The sequence below is a fragment of the Balaenoptera physalus genome (assembly GCF_965194825.1).
Source record: "Balaenoptera physalus genome assembly, chromosome: 21".
Classification (NCBI taxonomy): Eukaryota; Metazoa; Chordata; class Mammalia; order Artiodactyla; family Balaenopteridae; genus Balaenoptera; species Balaenoptera physalus.
This window is the reverse complement of record NC_138902.1, coordinates 14,707,718-14,726,418: the sequence shown is the minus strand read 5'-3', so window position 1 is coordinate 14,726,418 and position 18,701 is coordinate 14,707,718. Positions and strand designations below refer to the sequence as shown.

The following is an 18,701-nucleotide window of genomic DNA, read 5'->3' as shown; positions in this document are numbered from 1 at the left end:
AGTTTCTTTTAGTGGGAATGGTATTTCAAGATTGCTAGGATTCTGAGTGCTAGGGATATTGTACTGGGTTTGTGATTGTTTTTAGGTCTCTTCCTTGGATAGAACTAAGAAAAATGTGTGTTTCCACAAGACCTCACCAGTAAAGACTGATTCTTCCAATTCAGTCATGATTTCAGGGTTTGTACTCACCCTCCTCTATTCTTCTGTTTACGTTTTCTTCTGTTTACCTTTCTTCTTGATTCCCAAAGACACGGGAAATGACGAAATTTGAATGTCCCATGATTATTCATTTACTCTCTCCAATATTATAGACATAACATGTTGCAAATAACCATACTATTACTACATCACTAATATATTAACTGATAAATATTTTCCGCAGCACATATTCTCCCCAGTTTAAATAGTTATACTATATCCACAGTATCTGAGCATATAGACACTGCATACTATACTTTCTCCCTATTAACCCCCTTTATCTTAATTTCATGAGTAACCATACTATACAACCACTAGTCTTCTATTGATGTCTCTCTAGTCATTTCAGCAGATAGAGTAGGAAAGGCTCATGAGAACAAAGTTACATGAGTTCATCCCTGTTATCACTTTGGACCCTTTCTATTGAAATGTCAGGTTTGCTGGATATAAAAAAAAATTGGGCTCACCTTTTTTTCTTGAGAATGTAAAATATGTTAGTCCATCTATTTTTAGAATAAAACACTGCCGTTGAAAAGTCTGATCATGATCTAATATTGTTTTCCTTATAAATAAGTCATTTTCTTAGAGGCTCAAATACTTTTTTAAAATGTTACTCTCAAGTTCAGTAATTTTCCTGGAGTATATTTTAGTATTGGTTGCTCTGAATTGACATTCAGAGCATGCTCTTTTAATATATATTCTTTAATTTTAATTTTAGAAAATACCAGCATATGCTTTTTTAAATTTCACTTTCTTTTTCAAGGCCTCTTATTATTCATATATTGGATTATCCTTGTCTTTCTTCAATTTGTCACTTACTATTGAATCTCTTTATATCTCTACTTCCTTAGAATTTTAAATGTTTTCCTTGATTTTACCTTCTATTTCTCTTAGAGAATTATTCATTGTGTTTATTCATCTTCTGTTCCTTCTAGCTTAGTCTTCATTTCTGAAGTGATTTATTCTTTTATTTCCACTTATTTTTGTAGTTCTTACACCTAATTTGTGAATTTTCTCATTTTTATGTTGTCCTTTCATGCCTTGTATCATTTTCTTAAAGTGTCTTAGTTTGCTTTGACATAGAAGATTACTATTTTGATTTGTTTTGAAAGCATTTGTTTCTGATATGTTTTCATTTTCTGTGAGCTTGTTATTTTGCTCCTTTTGAAAATAACTCTTATGGAATATGATTTTCATAGTTTTCTCTTGCTCATTATCATGTATTTGTCTCTTGAACTTTTAGAAGGAGGTGTGATTCAAGGTTGCTTTTCTAACTTAACAGAGCTCCTTTCTTTTTACATTTTTGGCATGAGCATGTTTGTGTTTAGTGTTTAAAAATACAATAACTTGTTTACTGAATATTATTGGCTCTTTTTCACTCCTGCATGTTTGTCTGAACCTCTCTTTTCTTTGTCTCCATTGTCCTTGTTCTGACCGATTTAAAAAAATTTTTATTTTATATTGGACTGTAGTTAATTTACAGTGTTGTGTTAATTTCAGGTGTACAGCAGAGTGATTCAGTTATACATATAAATATATCTGTTCTTTTTCAATTTTTTTTTCCCATTTAAGTTATTACAGAATGTTGAGCAGAGTTCCCTGTGCTATACAATAGGTCCTTGTTGGTTATCTATTTTCAATATAGTAGTGTGTATATGTCAACCCCAAGGTTTTGATTCTATCTTCAGCAGTGTCTTTTCAGTATAAAGTTCCGTCCTGGTAAGAATTCTGATGCATTGCCTTGGAAGTTCCAAGGGGCAAGACTGTGCTTTCCTCTCCTGACCTTGCATACACCCTTGCACCCACCTGCTGTTGGGATGGAGCAGGCCCTCCTAATTTCAGCTGCTGTTCTCACATGGATCTGCCATGCTTTCTCATGAGGACTTACTGGCCGCTGAGGGCCCGCCTGCTCTGAGGTCCAGCAGGTGCCCCATGCCTTCACTCTGTTTTCCTGCACAGAGGCTTACACCTACAGGCCTTCTAGATCTTGTTGTTTATTTTTATTCACTTGTGTTTTGAAGTTCCTGGGACTACCTTGTCATTTAGTTTTGTTAGAAGTGTTGCCTTTGGGTTTTTTTTTTTGTTTGGCTTTTGAGTTCTGTGTTTATTTGGGGATTTAGAGAAAATTTAAAACTGTACCGCTGTCGCCAACATCTTCTCAGAATCCTCATTTTATTTTGTGTGCGTGTATTTTTTCATTCATCAGCAGATGTTTATTGAATGGACTATGGCAGGTCCTCTTATAGACACTGGGGGTAGAGCTGTGAATAAAACAGAGTTCCTGGCCTCAAGAAGCATACATTACAATGATAGAAGACAGGGGTTAAACATGAATGCCCGTAAATAAGTGAGAAAAAGTCAGGTATAAATAAATGCCATGAAAAATATAAAATAAGATAATATGCATCCATCTCCCAGTCTATTTGAATATGTATGTATATATATATATATGAATAATATAATTACAATATTATAATTATATGTTATATATGTATATACATAAATATGTGTATATACATGTGTGTGTGTATATATATATATGTGTATATATATATATATATATATATATATATATATATATATATATATATATATATATATATATATATATATATAAACTTTGAAAAGTGCTTTCCAAACAAAGCATGTTTCCATATATTGTATTCTTTTATCCTGACTTTTACCTCATGAATAGACAGGGCAGATTTTATTTCATACATAACAGGGGAGAAATTTCAGACTCAATAATTATGTGACATCTCGTACATTTAAAGCCAGGACTTAAACCAGCATCTATTGAATGCAGATCTGCTCCTCTTTAATACAGTATTCTGTGTTTTTTTTAGGACGTCACACAAAAACACCATGCTGGGCACTGGGGATGATACCTTTTTAGGCCAAAGAATGAACGTTCCAGTAGAGATAGTGAGATATTTGCCTGGTGGTGTTAAGTGTGTGGGGAGAGACCTAAATGAAGTTGTGCAGCCGTGAGGGAAGAATGAGATCTCTTGGTGGTGGGCTGTCTTGGGGAAGCCTTGATGAGGGAGATGGTACCTGAGTGACCCTTGCATGTAGAAGGACTGGGGAAATTCTAGGTGGAAGGGGCCATGTGAACAAGGACATGCAGGGATGTACTCAGGATGGTTGTAGGATGGGGGGTTTATTCCTCCATTCAAGCTGCCATGTTCCGGGCACTCTGCTGGGGCAGAGACAGAAAGATGGACAAGATAGGGGCTTCCACTTCTGGGGAGTCGCTGCTGTCCAACCTGATACAGAAATGGGACCAAAAGCACTGGATCCTCCGTCACCTGCAGCATCCGACAAGGGCAGGCGGCCAGGCTATGAAGGGCAGAGACATTGAGAACTGGGACTTCAGGCCATCTCCTGGCAGGTTCCTTTGTGTTCCTGACCTTGAAAAAATCAGTTTGCCTGGGGCACATGATGTGTGAAAAGCAGTGGAAAAGTGTGTTGAGAGTTACGTGGTAGCAGACTTTAAATGTCATGATAAGGAATTTATTTTTAGGTAGTAAAGGGCCCTTGAAAGCTTTTGTTGAGACAACTGACCTAAGATGCCAGTGCCATGTCATGGAAATAGCACTGCCTTGAATTCAGTGAGTCAAGGATTCAAAAATCAGTTCCCCCACGTTCTAAACATATGACACACTGGAGAATTTATGTAAACACTCTGGTTTCACTTTCCTGATCTGTGAAAATGGGAATTCATTTATTTATTCACTGAGTCCTTCATTCATTTATTCATTCATTTTTTAGTTCAACTAGTATTTAACAGTTACTCATTACGATCTAGAACTATGCCATCCAGCCCAATAGCCACTGGCCCATGGAGCCACTGGACGCCTGAAATACGGGTAACCTGAATTGAGATGTGCTGTAAATGTAAACACCAGATTTCAAAGTCTTGGTAGGAGAATAAGGATATAAAATGGCTCCTTAATAATTTTTATGTTGAATACATGTGGAAAGAAAATAGTTTGAATATATTGGGCTCAATAAAGTATGTTTTTAAAAATTCATTTCACAGGTTCTTTTAATATGACTATTAAAATTTTAAATGTGGCCATATTTGTGGCTTGTCTTACAGACTCTAGGCCAGTCTGCTTCTCTGGACACTGGGCACACAGGACTGAATAATTTAGTGGTAGGGGACAGATAAGAAATAAGTTGATTTAAATAGCTAAACCGTATAATTTTAGAATGTTAAGTAAGTGCTATGAAGAGTATAAAAGAGAGGCATGCAGTGGAGAAGGACTCAGGCTTGAACGGTGGGAATGATCAGAGAAAAGACTATACAAGTGGTTTGAGAGACAGAGAGAAACAGACAGTTTGCGGGTGTAATTGGAGGACAAGGTGACAGGATGTGCTGATGGCTTGTATTTGGGGGATGAGGGAAAAGGGAAGACAGAGATAAATCCTAAGCCTGTTTTAGAGTTATTATGAAAACTAAGTGTGGGAAAATACATAAGGTGCCTCATATGGCTCAGAAAAGGCAGCTGTGTGGGTACGTGGGGTCTGAGAGTGTGGATGGCAAAGGTGAATAGGGCTCTCTGAAGGAGGAGGGCCTCTCTGGCATGGGTGGCATTCAAATTTTAAGGCCACCTCAGCTCTGTCCAATCTTCAAGTGGTGTCTCAGACAGGACATACAGCTTTTCCTTTGGAAGGTTCTAGATTTTCAGAGCTTTTAGCCCTTGGTCTCCCCCTCTTCCCTCCTGCCTGTCCCACCGCCTTTGTTCTCTGTGGCACATCTATTCAATGGTGACAGTTTTGTTTGCGCCTTCTCTTTGTTAGTGGGGCTTATCTGACTTATGTGCTTGTCCTGTCTCAGGGGCTCTGGCTAATTTCTCCCTTTGGGGGTCTCATAAGTACTGTTACCATCTGTTTAAATATTTCTTCAGTGACTGCAGAAACAAACCAGTGCCTTCCAAACACCAAAGGCACACAGACAATTCTGCATCTCTCCCGGGGAGACATCTTCTTTCTCTCTTTCCTTTAGTGTCAAAAGGACCACTTTCCCCAATCCTATGGAAATGGAGGGATGGTTTCCATCCAAAGGATGGGTTATGTATCTCTCTAGTCAACACTGGGACACGAGGCTCATGCCAACTTTCTTGCAGACACTGTAGCTTCCTCTTGGGATATCTGGTCACCATCCACTTTCCTGGCCAGCAGGACATATCCTTGTTGTGTGGGCAGACTCCCATGATAACATACCATTGCCACTATGTCCATTTCAGTATTGAGTGTGAACTCCATGCCCATTGACCTTTTCCTGAGACACAGCAATAATGCTGGGAAGAGAGCAGGGGAGAGATGATTTTATGCGGAAAACAGATGTACATGACCAAGTTAGAACTGGTTCATGGATGGCCACTTCACATCATTCATTCAGCAACTATTTAATCCATGTTTATTGAGTCTCTTCTATGTAATTAGACCCACAGCAGGCTCTGGAGATGGGGGGGTGGGGAGGGAGGATCACTCCTATAGTTCTTGCCTTCAAGATGGTTTTGGAGAGATGATCCTAATAAAAAAATGCAGATGAAACAATTAAAGAAATATACCTAATCAGAACTTAAGGCACAGATATTCAGGACGGGGAGAGGTCAGCCACTGAAGACGTAGCTGAAGTTCACAGGAGTCCTGGAGAAAATGGACTGGCATCTGGGTGTGATTTGAATAGCCTGGGAGGAGAGAGGACAGTGTGACCTAAATGGAGGGGGACAGGATGCGTGAGAGAGAACAGTGGGAGAAAGATTGCCAGGGCCCCGCAGTCAGTCAGGAGGCATCTTCTAGGTCTTTTGTTCCCAATAAAGTAGGAGAGAAGGAGAAGGAACACTCTTTCCTGCTTACTGCCTCTTTTCAAAGTTAAATACCAGACGATAAGCAACGACATGCGTAACTCTGGAAATAGTTGCATTTATTGGACATTTCATCTTACTGCACGGTATGTGCTGGGAGATACAGTTATTTCTGGCTCTAGCAGGGGGTGTCAGGTTGCTCTTGCCTTTAGGTGTAGGTTAATAGCAGCTGCAGTTAGAGTTCCATGATAGCCATGAAATGTCTTTAGCTAAAATGGACACCAGTGATCGGAGTTCCAAGGACTTCCAGCTAGTTCTGAGACATATCCTACAAGGCAGTCCACACGAACAAAATATTTTTTATTTTTCCCTTTCTCAGTGGATTTGCCTCCAAGCAGAAGATGCGCAGAAAAGAAAAGTTATGCTTCAAATGTAGTATTCCTTTGGGCTTTTGGAATACTTAAATGCATCTCTTAGGCTTTCTTCCTTTAACAGTTTTATTGAGATATGATTCAGATATCTTACAATTCACCTGTTTAAAGTGTACAATTCAAGGGTTTTTAGTGCATTCACAGAGTTGTGGAACTATTACCATAGTAAACCGTACAATATTATCCTCACCAGAAAGAAACCTTGTACCCATTAGGACTTGCTCCCATTTTCCCTCACTCTCTCTCCCCTTTTCCCACTGTGTGGCAATCACTAAGCTACTTTCTGTTTTTATAGATTTTCCTATTCTGAAAATTTCATACAAATGGAATCATGCAATATACGGTCTTTTGTGACTGCCTTCTTTGACGTAGCGTAGTGTTTTCAAGGTTCATCTGGGCCATAGCATGTATCAGTACTTTATTCTTTTTATTGCTGATAATGGGCCATTGTAAGGATTATGGCACATTTTATTTACCAGTTCTTCCGGTGATGGGCATGTGGGTTATTTCCACTTCTGGGCTATTATGAAATATACTATTATGAATATTTATGTACATGTTTTTATGTGGACATATATTTTTATTTCTCTTGAATGAAATATACATTCAGTTCTCATTTTTCATGTAGTTATGTTCTGTAAAGTCACCAGCTCTGAGTTAGCAAATGCTGAGCCACTGCTTGTAGGGGAAATACAGGGTTAAGTTCCTGCAAGCCGCTGGTCCCGAGACTTTTGTCAATCTATCGATACATAACCTCGTTTTATGTGTTTCTCTTTAAAGATGCCTTATTTAATATACATTTCTTACAAATAATTGATTATACATAGTTCTTTTTTATGATAAAATTAGCTGAGGAACGTTTAATATTTTCCTGACTCTGGGTAATGTGGTACATTTCATTGACTTTTAGCCTCACTACAATGCTGTCCGTTATGCTTTTTTATCGGCTGTTATCTTGTGAATCCACACATTTAGCCACTTTTCCAGATTTTCCACACTTTCATCATGCACTGCAGATATGACTTTAGCACTTTCTGGATAACATAAGGATAAGCGAATATTCTCTTCCTTATTCCAGATATACAGGATTGTTTATGGATTAGCACCAAACTCAAACAGCCATCATCACTATGAGTCACTCCTGAATGAAGCTGATGTAACACGTGTATTTCCTCTGTAAGGTGCATCGCAACCTTCTTGTGCTTGAGAACACTGCCCAGCCCTTCAACATTGCTCTTGGGGGTCATTTGAAGCAGTGAAATCACCAAGAAAAAGCACAAAAATGCAAAAAAAATGTGGAACTGAATGGTCCATAAAAAGAACACTTGTTAACAGCATGAGAGGTGAAACAAGAAGGCAGCGTTGCCCTGTTCAAGCTCAGCTGGGAACGTGTGTGTCAGGTGACTCATTTTTTTTGCCACTGTGCACGAGTCTGCGAATTACCACAATAGTGCCACAAGTGTGGATTTGGGGGTTACAAATAAATATTTGCAAGTAGGTAAATTTGCAAATGCAAGTTCCCCCCACTCTCTGAAAGTAGAGCGTTCCTATGAAACCTTTTGTAAGCTGAAATGGCGTAAAGCGAAGAAGCGATTACCTTAGGACACACCTTGCTAACGGAGGCACAGATGCTCACAGGGTGTGCAAAGCTACCGCAGCTTGATGCTGAGATGCTGTGTAGTTCCTGGGGAGGGAGCCTGTGGCGCTCCTCTGGCTGCTGCGGCTGTGTGCTGCCCCTGTAACAGCTCAGTGCAAGACAAAAGCTCAGTGCTGTTTTCACTTCTCTCCCCAAAAGTCAAAATCCTCTTGGGATTTCTTTCAGTTAGTGAAAGAGGTACTAATTGGAGGTCTTCTGTGAAAGCGAACTTCCGAAAAGCGGGGAATACCTGTACGTGCCTGTAAGTGAGAAGGACTGATTGTATCTAGAACCGGAATTGCTGGGTCATACGGTAGCTCCACGGTTCAGCTTTTGAGGAACTGCCAGATGGTTTTCCAATGTGGGGCGGTGACATTTTACACTCTCACCAGCAGTATATGAGGGTTCCTAATTCTCCACATCCTTGCTCATGCCTTTTATTACCCATCTTTTTAACTCTAGCCAGCCTAGTGGTTATGAAGTGGTATCCCACGGTGGTTTATTTGCATTTTCCTGATGGTTAGTGATTCAAGCATCTTTTCATGTTCTTATTGGCCATTTGTATATCTTCTTTGTAAAGATGTCTATTCAGATCCTTTGCCCATTTTTTTCCTTTCAGTTTTATTATGAGATAATTGACATACAGAACCGTATAAGGTTAAGTTGTACAGCATAATGATTTGACTTACATATTTACATGCATCATGAAATGATGACCACAATAAGTTTAGTGAACATCACCCATTTCATATAGATACAAAATTAAAGAAATAGAAGAGGTATTTCTTGTGATGAGAACTCAGGATTTACTCTCATAATCACTTTCATTATACCATACACCGGTGTTAATTATATTAATCATGTTGTACCTTACACCCATAGTACTTATTTAGCTTATCACTGGAAGTTTGTACCTTTTGACCTCCTTTGTCACCATACAAAGATATCACATTATTATTAATTTTCCCCCATTACACATTTCATCCCCTGACTCATTTATTTTGTAACTGGACGTTTGTACCCCTTAATTTCTTTCATCTATTTCACTCATCCCCCTACCTCCCTCCCCCTCTGGCAACCACCTGTTTGTTCTCTGTACTTATGACTCTGTTTCTAATTTGTTATATTTACTCACTTGTTTTGTTTTTGTTCATTTGTCTTATTTCTTTGATTCAACATATAAGTAAAATCATACAGTATTTGTCTTCGTCTGACTTATTTCATATAGCATAACTTCTAGGTCTATCCATGTTTGTCACAAATGGCAAAATTTCATTCTTTTTATGACCAACATTCCATTATGTGTGTGTGTGTGTGTGTGTGTGTGTGTGTATATATATGTATTATGTCTTCTTTATCCATCCATTCATCTGTTGATGGGTACTTAGGTTGCTTCCATATCTTGGCTATTGTAAATAATGCTGCAATGAACATAGGGGTGCATGTATCTTTTCAAATTAGTGCTTTTGTTTTCTTTGGAAACCCAGAAGTGGAATTGCTGGATCATATGGTAGTTGTATTTTTAATTTTTTGAGGAACCTCAGTACTGTTTTTCATAGTGGCTGCACCAATTTACACTCCCAACAACAGTGCACAAGGTTCCCTCTTCTCTACTTTCTTGCCAACACTTGTTATTTATTATCTTTTTGAAAGTAGCCATTCTGACAGGTGTGAGGTAATATCTCCTTGTGGTTTTGATTTGTATTTCTCTGATGATTAGTGACATTGAGCAACTTTTCATGTGTTGGCCATCTGTAGGTCTTCTTTGGGAAAAAATGTCTCTTCAACTCCTGTGCTCATTTTTTAATCAGTTTTATTTTTTAATTGTGAATTGTATGAATTCTTTATATATTTTGGATATTAACCTCTTATCAGATATATGATTTGCAAACAGCTTCTCCCACTTGGTAGGTTGTCTTTTTGTTTTGTTGATGGTTTTCTTTGCTGCGCAGAAGTATTTTGCTTGATATAGTCCCATTTGTTTATTTTTGTTTTTTGTTTCCCTTGCCTGAGAATACATATCTAAAAAGAGATTGCTCAAACTGATGTTAAAAAGTGTACTGCCTAGGTCTTTTCCTAGGAGTCACTACAGATTGGTTATATATGCCGTTTGCCTGATATATCTTTTAATTTTTTTATTTTATTTTTTAAAACTATGCTCATTTTATTTTATTTTTTGGCCACGCCCTGTGGCATGCGGGATCTTAGTTCCCTGACCAGGGATTGAACCCATGACCCCCTGCAGTGGAATCATGGTGTCTTAACCACTGGACCACCAGGGAAGTCCCATCTTTTCATTCTTGTAGTTTCACCCGTTTGTATCACTGAATCCAAAGTGTGTGTACTCCAGACAGCATATTGATTGGTCATGTTTTCTATTTATCCAGTCTTATCATCTCTATTTTGATTAGACTGTATAATACTGCCACAGTTTAGTGTTATTGTTGCTATAGTTGATTTATGTTTACCATTTTAGTTTATATTTTCTGTATGAATTATGTCTTTTTTATTCCCTATTTCTCCTATACCACTTTCTTTTGCATTAAGAGAATATTTTGTACTATACCACTTTAATTCCTTTAGTGATTTTTCACTGTATTATTCGAAATTATTTATTTAGTGGTTGCTGTAGGGCTTACACATACATCCCAGCTTATCAGAATCTACTTAAGATTTATACTGACTTAATTTTAGCCAAATATAGAAATATTACTCTTGTATAGCCGTCTTCTCTCCTTCCATTTTTTGTGCTACTATTATTATGTATATATATTACATCTATGCATGTCACAAACCCAATGATATATTGATATAATTACTATTTTATGTAATTTTATATCCTTAAGGAAGCTGAGAAATTAAAGGAGAACAGTATATATTTTAGTGTTTGTTGTATTCACCTTCTTATTTACTCTTTATGGTTCTTAACATTAGTTCCTGTGGATTTGAGTTACAACCTGGTGTCATTTCCTTACTGTATTACAGGTTTGCTCCCACCTACCTCCTTTGTGCTATTATTGTCAAACACATTATATTTCTATATATTATTGGCCCAACTATACAAATATATACATGTGACTCTATATACTTTTTAAATTAGTTAAGAGAAGAAAGACATATGCATTTACGTTGTCTTTTATAATTACATAGTTACCTTTACTGGTGCTCTTTGTTTATTGTTTCTTTTTATGAGATTCAATTTATTGTCTGATGTCATTTGCTTTCAGCCTCAAGAACTTCCTTTAGTATTTCTTATAGTGTGGATCTGCTAGGAACAAATTCTCTCAGTTTTAAAAAATCTATGAATGACTTTATTTAACCTTAAATTTTGAAAAAAAAAGTTTTGCTGGATATAAGATTCTTGGTTGATAGATTTCTTTCTTTCAGCCTTTTGAGTATGTCATCCCACTGTCTTCTGACCTTTATTGCTTCTGATGAGAAGTCAACTGTTTATCTTATTTTGGTTCCCTTGTCTGTGATGAGCTGTGTTTCTCTGCTGCTTCAAAAATTTCCCCTTGTCTTTGGCTTTCAGTGTTTTTACTATGAAGTATTTGGATGTAGATAATTTTGTGCTTATTCTACTTGAGTCTTGTTGAATGTCTTGGATGTGTAGATGAATGTTTTTCTTCAGATTTGGGAAGTTTTCAGTCATTATTTTTTTGAATATGTTTTCCTGCTCCTTTCTCTTTCTTTTCTGCTTCTGGTATTACAATTTTATGCGTATGTTGGTGTGCTTCATTGTGTTCCACATTTCTCTGAGTCTCTGTTCAATTTTCTTCATTCTTTTTTTTCTCTCTTTTCTGAATTGCACAATCTCTATCTTGATCTATCTTCAAGTTCACTGATTCTTTCTTCTGCAAGCTCAAAACTACCGATGAATTTTTAATTTCAATTACTGCACTTTTTAACTCCAGAATATCCATTTTATTCTTTTTCATTGTTTCTATTTCTTTATTGATATTCTCTACTTTATAGCATATTGGCATCATACATTTCATTATTTAAGCATGATTTCCTTTAATTCTTTGAACACATTTGTAATTGTTTTAAGTCTTTGATGTTGCTTTGAAGTCTTTGCCAGATAAACCTAACATCTGGGCCCTTTTTTTTTTTTTTTTTTCCTCTGTATGGGTTACACTTTTCTGGGGTTTTTTTTGTTTTGTTTTTTAATTTTGTTGTTGAAAATTTGATATTTTAGGTAATATATTGTAGCAATTCTGGAAACTTATTCCCCCACCCTCTTGGGTTTGTTTTTGTTCTTGATGGCTTATTTATTTGTCCAACATCTTTGCTAGATTATTTTAATTATATCTCTTTCCCCCCCATGATATGCAGCCACAAATGTCATTGCTCAGAGGAACAGCTTTAGGAAAGTGCACAGTCATTGTGGGGTGACAGTGTTTTTGCAGGACTCTATGTGACTGTCTCTTTCCCTGATCTTCTCTGTTAAGCTGTCTGCCTCTGCTAGAATCACACCTAGCTCTTAGGCTCTGCTAATTGCTGGATGATTGCTCTTCTGTTTTTGCCAGTGCTCAATATAAATTCTGATCTGATTAAATTCAGTCCTTTTTGTAGCATTAGTTTTTGAGGCAAGTCTTTGAAGTTTGTTCTCACTCCGGGAAGGCTCGCCTTAGCTGTCTCTTTCCCTGGTTCTTTCTGATAAACTAGCTGGGCTATGGTTTAGCTTATTGCTCTGATGGAGCTATCAGCTTTCTCTTAATTGCTTACCACCAAAACCTCCATTGTTTTTGAGAGCATCCTTTAGCATAAACCTTCCCACACTCTATTTCAAACTCAGTCAGTTCCTCTGGGGAGAGTTTAGGAGCTCTCTGTTCTTACAGCCCCTCTCCCCCCTCTGTTCTTACGGAAAAATCTCTGAGCCACTGCTTTTCTCAGAGTGACAGCTCTGCTTTATTATCTGGGCAGAGGTGGCAGCCTCTGGTCTTCTTAGCTTGTTTCCCCTGGCACAGAACCTCTGTCCTCCAAGCAAACTGGGGCATGGCCAATCATGGTTCCAATATTCTTGGCCTGCTATGCCAGGGAAAGAGCTTCTGTCCTATGAAAAAGAGTGAGGAAGAGAGTACCTGATCTCTGTCTGGGCTACATTGCCAGGAATTTAGTTTCTACAGCTTGGAGCTAAAGGGGATGTGTTGGTGATCTGTTCTTCTTGATATCTCTTAATGGGGAGCTGATGGGAGAGGGAACACTAATTTCTTGACCACACACAGAAGAGTGGACCTTTTTTCATGCTGAATTGGGAGGTCAGTAGGGAGGGAGAGGTTGTCTCTGAAGTGCCATAGACTCTCACTGTTCTTACTGAGAGTTAGTATATTTTCTTAAATAGATATATATTTTTTAATTTGGTGTTTGCTCTTAGGATAATTTTCAGAGACTTTAAAGGGTTTTTTTTTAAAAAAAGAATTTTCACTGGTTATGGTTATTTTGCCAGGGAACAATTTCACAGGATTCCTCACTGTGACATTCTGAAGTAAAAGTCTCTCTCTCAGACTTTTTACACTCTCTTAAAGTAAAGGAGAATGAAGAAAGTTATTTGAATTAAGTAAAAAAAAAAAAGTACAAAAAAAGAAAACAGAATTTTGGGACTAGATTTCTGGCCTAGTCAGCCAGGTTTTTTTCACCTAGATGGAATTCTTCTGAAAAGTTCTTAACTTTGCAAAATGCTTTGACTAGGCAGCCTTAGGACCCTCCACAATTTCTTTTTCTTTCAGCCATGTGGATACTGCATTGAAAAAGTCCCACTGAATGTTTACCTCCAGTTTGAAAACCATATTTTAAGACAATCTTGGACTCCCTTTAATTTACTTGGTAGTTGGGGGCCATTCTCAATTCTTTAAGCCAGAAACCTTAAATGTGTTCATTGAGGTCAGTTCATCAACTTTTATGGAATTTCTCCCCTGAGCCATAGAAGAGCAGGGCTCTGGGGGGCAGTAGGAGACTCTAGGAACAATGCTATGATCTGTAGTTGCAAGGAGCTATGAATTTAGGATATAGATAGCCAGGAACACACAATTAAATTCCAGCAGTTTCCAGGCCGTTGGTTAATATTGAGATTCTTTCTGAGTAGTTGCATCTCCACCAGGGTCATTAGAGGAATCAGAGATGGTGGCATCATGTGAGTTACACTGACCTCTTTAGTAAAATAGCCTATAAAAGATGTCCTATGGGCCTCAAAATCTGCCTAACTTCTCAGGGCATCCCAGCCCCTCTCTTGTCAGACAGCTAAACTTTCTTTGACCCTCTTCTGCAGTGATGGCATAATTACATCCCATGATATATTTTGCATAACAATTGGTTCTCTGCTTCTATTATTCTTTGATTCTTCTATATCAGGGGTCCACGGTACTGGTCCATGGCCTGTTAGGAATGGGGCCGCACAGCAGGAGGTGAGCGGCAGGCAAACCAGCAAAGCTCCATCTGTATTTACAGCCGCTCCCCATCGCTCGCGTTACCGCCTGAACTCCGCCTCCTGTCAGATCAGCGGCGGCATTAGATTCTCATAGGAGCGCGAATCCTACTGTGAAATGCGCATGCAAGGGATCTAGGTTGCGCGCTCCTTATGAGAATCTGATGCCTGGTGATCTGAGGTGGAGCTGAGGCGGTGATGCTAGCGCTGGGGAGTGGCTGCAAATACAGATTATCATTAGCAGAGAGGTTTGACTGCACAGAGACCATAATAAATCAATTGCTTGTAGACTCATATCAAAACCCTATCAGTGAGTGGCAAGTGAAAACAAGCTCAGGGTTCCCACTGATGGTGCATTCTGGTGAGTTGTATAATTATTTCATTATATACTACAATGTAATAATAATAGAAATAAAGTGCAATAAATGCAATGCCCTTGAATCATCCCACAACCATCCCCCCCCCAACCCCGGTCCATGGAAAAATTGTCTTCCACGAAACTGGTCCCTGGTGCCAAAAAGGTTGGGGACCGCTGTTCTATATTGTGATGTGAATGAGATTGCCCAGCAGAGCAGAAATCGAAGAATATATATTAAAACCATGATGAAACAAACATAAATTTTTGGAAAATGTTGCCCTAGTTGAACCCTCAAGTTAGTTTATAAATTGTTGAAAATTCTGGGTTTTTTTCTGGCCAACTTCCTGTTAGTCTGAAAGATCTGGGCTGACCATAGACCTCCTTGCATTACCTGTCTCCTCTTTTGACTTCTTATGGCATGCAATTTACTAACCTCACAAACCAACCCTCAACTCCTCCATTCATTCAGTAAATATCTGCAGGTCCCACTGTGTGGCAAGCATTGTGCTAAAAGCTGGGGCCTCAGTATCAATTTCCTTGACCTTAGCAATGTCCTTCTTCCTCACAAGGGGAACAAATATGAAAACAAATAAATATCACGACTCAGTGCTCTATTCTAAGAGAAGTATGTACAGGACACACAGAGGACCCTAAGATCAGTGCCCACTTCTGCAGGACAGTAGAGGGAGACAGAAGAAGCTTCATCTCAAGAAGTGATGGTTAACCTGGGTCATGAAAACAGGTTCTGGAAAGAGGAGATTAGACAGGAAATGACGAGGAAGGACATTCCAGGCACAAGAAAGGCTTGAAGATGAAAATCCACAGAAATAGGCTCATTTACATTACTAGTCTTTTTACCTTACAATTGGGAGAGTGTGGGTCCAATAGGAGACTATATGTCTTTGATTACAATATTTTCCTTTCATTTTATACCTGCCTTCTCCAATTCTCCTGGTCCCAACCTACTTAATAACAAGGAGTAGGGTTATATTCATCTAACACAGCATCTCGCACATTTAGGAGGTCCTTAAAAATGTGTTGGGTGAATGAATACCATAAACCCACTGGTCATTATACAGTTTGAGGGCTGTCCTTTGCCCCAGAAACTAGTTCTGAATACACTTTATATAATGACAGCAGCCACTTTCCGTAGAAATGTCTCCATCATTAGAACTCCAGGGAGAGAGGGACAGGCTGGGCCGGCAATTTTGCTAGAAAGAGGCAGGAGGGATGCACGTGATCTAAATAGGTGTAGCTTGTGAGTTAAGCTTTGGCTTATGATCTTCTGCCTAATTTTAAGAAAAAAATTAGGTGCCTTGACCCATATTATGCATAAGTAGGTGAAAACGGGTAAATCAAGCAACCACTTTCACCTTGACAACCTTCCTTTCTCCCCCGCCCCAAATGTAGGACAAATATCCTCTCACACAGAGTGGGAAAGTGCCAGTTTGTGTCTCTCAGTCCTACCGAGCTGCCCACTCCTCATTTATTGGGCTCAAAGCCTTCAGTAACTCCCTGATTTGTATTTCCCAGTATTCCTAGCTCTACCCCATACATAGATCTGAGGCATCTCCTGGGCTTGGCTGGTGAGGTCGATGCGGGGAAGCCAACTCTTCTCCTATTTCCTGCCTGGTCCAGTCAGCTCCACAGTAGACCAGACAAAGGGGTACAAGTATTTATGACTTCATTTTGGTTTTTTATTTTTATTTTTATTACTTTTTAAATTAAAAATAAATTTTTTGGTTGTGCCACAAGGCATACAGAATCTTAGTTCCCCGACCAGGGATTGAACGCGCACCCCCTGCAGTAGAATCGCAGAGCCTTAACCACTGGACCTCCAGGGAATTCCCTTTTTGGTTTTGTATTGAGGAGAAAACCTCGGCTTGAAACCCTCAGCAAGGGTACACTTGGTGAGTCCAGTCTCGATGTCTAACCAGACGTCCTGCCCTGAGGTTTGTGCCTCTCTTGGAGACCCCTTTCAGGAAGCCCCTCCCCTCTCCATAGAATCCATCTCCTTTCACCGACCCCCACCCCAGCCCCTAGCAGTACATTTCTTTCAATCTCACTCATTAGCTGTGGTAAGGGGGCTGGGGAGATGCTAAGATTTAAATGCTAAGGTCAAGAGAATAAATGGTTGTAAGTGGGACTCCAAATCTCAGAGACTCTTATGGCGTCTCTCCTTTTTCCCGATCCCCGAACTGCAGACCAGCCTCCTGGTACATTCACACACACACACACTCACACACACACACACACACACACACACACACACACACACACACCGCTCCTCCCAAGATTGCCTGCCAATTGTCAGCCATATTACCAACGAATGCCTTAAGAAGGAAGGAGTTAGTTTTCTAACTGCCACATAACTTTCAAGGCAGCACTCTCCAGCAGTCTGGACATCTTATCATTATGCAGAAAAATACAGAATTCCCTTTCTCAGTCCCATCCCCACCCTCATCCTCGTCTCCATGCTATTTTATTTAAAAAAATTTTTCATTGGAGTACCGTTGCTTTACAATGTTGTGTTAGTTTCTACTCTACAGCAAAGTGAATCAGCTATACGTATACCTATATGCCCTCTTTTTTGGATTTCCTTCCCATTTAGGTCACCACAGAGCATTGAGTAGAGTTCCCTGTGCTATACAGTACGTTCTTGTTAGCTACCTATTTTATACATAGTATCAATAGTGTATATATGTCAATCCCTATCTCCCAATTCATCCCACCCCGCCTTCCCCCCTTGGTATCCATATGTTTGTTCTCTACGTCTGTGTCTTTATTTTTGCTTTGCAAATAAGATCATGTATACCATTTTTTCTAAATTCCACACGTATGCGTTAATACACGATATTTGTTTTTCTCTTTCTGACTTACTTCACTCTGTGTGACAGTCTCTAGGTCCATCCATTTCTCTACAGATGACCCAATTTCATTCCTTTTTATTTTAAATTGCACTCCTTGGGCCTGCCGGGAATAGGAGAAGGGGCCATTGTGGGGCAAGATACTCACCCAAGGCTGCTGTTTTAATAAAGAGATGCTTTGCTACTGCCGTTCCACTAAGGAATAGATTAACTCCTTATCTGAGAGTCTTCTTTACCTTCAATTTCTAACTAGGCACGAGGGGAGCCCATGGATTAATCTTCCCCTCACAGAATATAAGCAATTGATGATCTGTGAGCACAATAGACAGGTCACATGGTCTGACAAAGGATTTATTTTCTCCAAATCATTATTCATTTTCGTGAAGTCTTACAAAGGAATAAAAATCAAGCTGGATTTAAGTATTTTGTGCCGCAGTTAATGAATCACCTGTCCTGAAAAAAAGGAAAATGGCACAAACTCTCTTGGAAAATTCAGCCAGCACGCTCACCATAGCTTTATGATATAGACTCAAGTTAATTATGAAAAATATTCATTTCCTTAAAGAAATCTTTAAAAAAATCTTGAACATGGGACCACGTATCCTGGTGAGACTAAAGTGGGTCAAAGGCAGAGCTGAATGCCAAATGATAATTTTTTGCTAAATAATTCAGGCCATGTGAACTCTGATATTTTACTTACTTTGATGCGTATAATGGATGCAGTGAGAGACCCCATTCCGCCCGGTGCCAGATCCACTGTTTTCACCTGCTGTGGGCCTTGGTTTTCTGCGGGTAGTTCATATCCGCCCATTTGTCCTGTGTTCCCAGTGCCCGGCAGTAGTGGTCCCTATTAAATATAGGTTGAAGTTAGTAACTGAGAAAGTTTTGATGATGATTATCATGGAGAAGAAAAAAGAGATTGCAGAGCAAAGACAACACAGACATTTGAAGAAGAAAGTCTATGGCAAGTT

The 18,701-nt window shown here is 38.9% G+C and overlaps 1 protein-coding gene across 2 annotated transcripts in view; it reads left to right on the top strand.

Annotated features, from left to right (window-relative positions):
• Positions 1 to 18,701, top strand: part of ZMAT4 (zinc finger matrin-type 4) — a 352,855-nt gene that overhangs the window by 179,648 nt on the left and 154,506 nt on the right. The window lies entirely within an intron of this gene.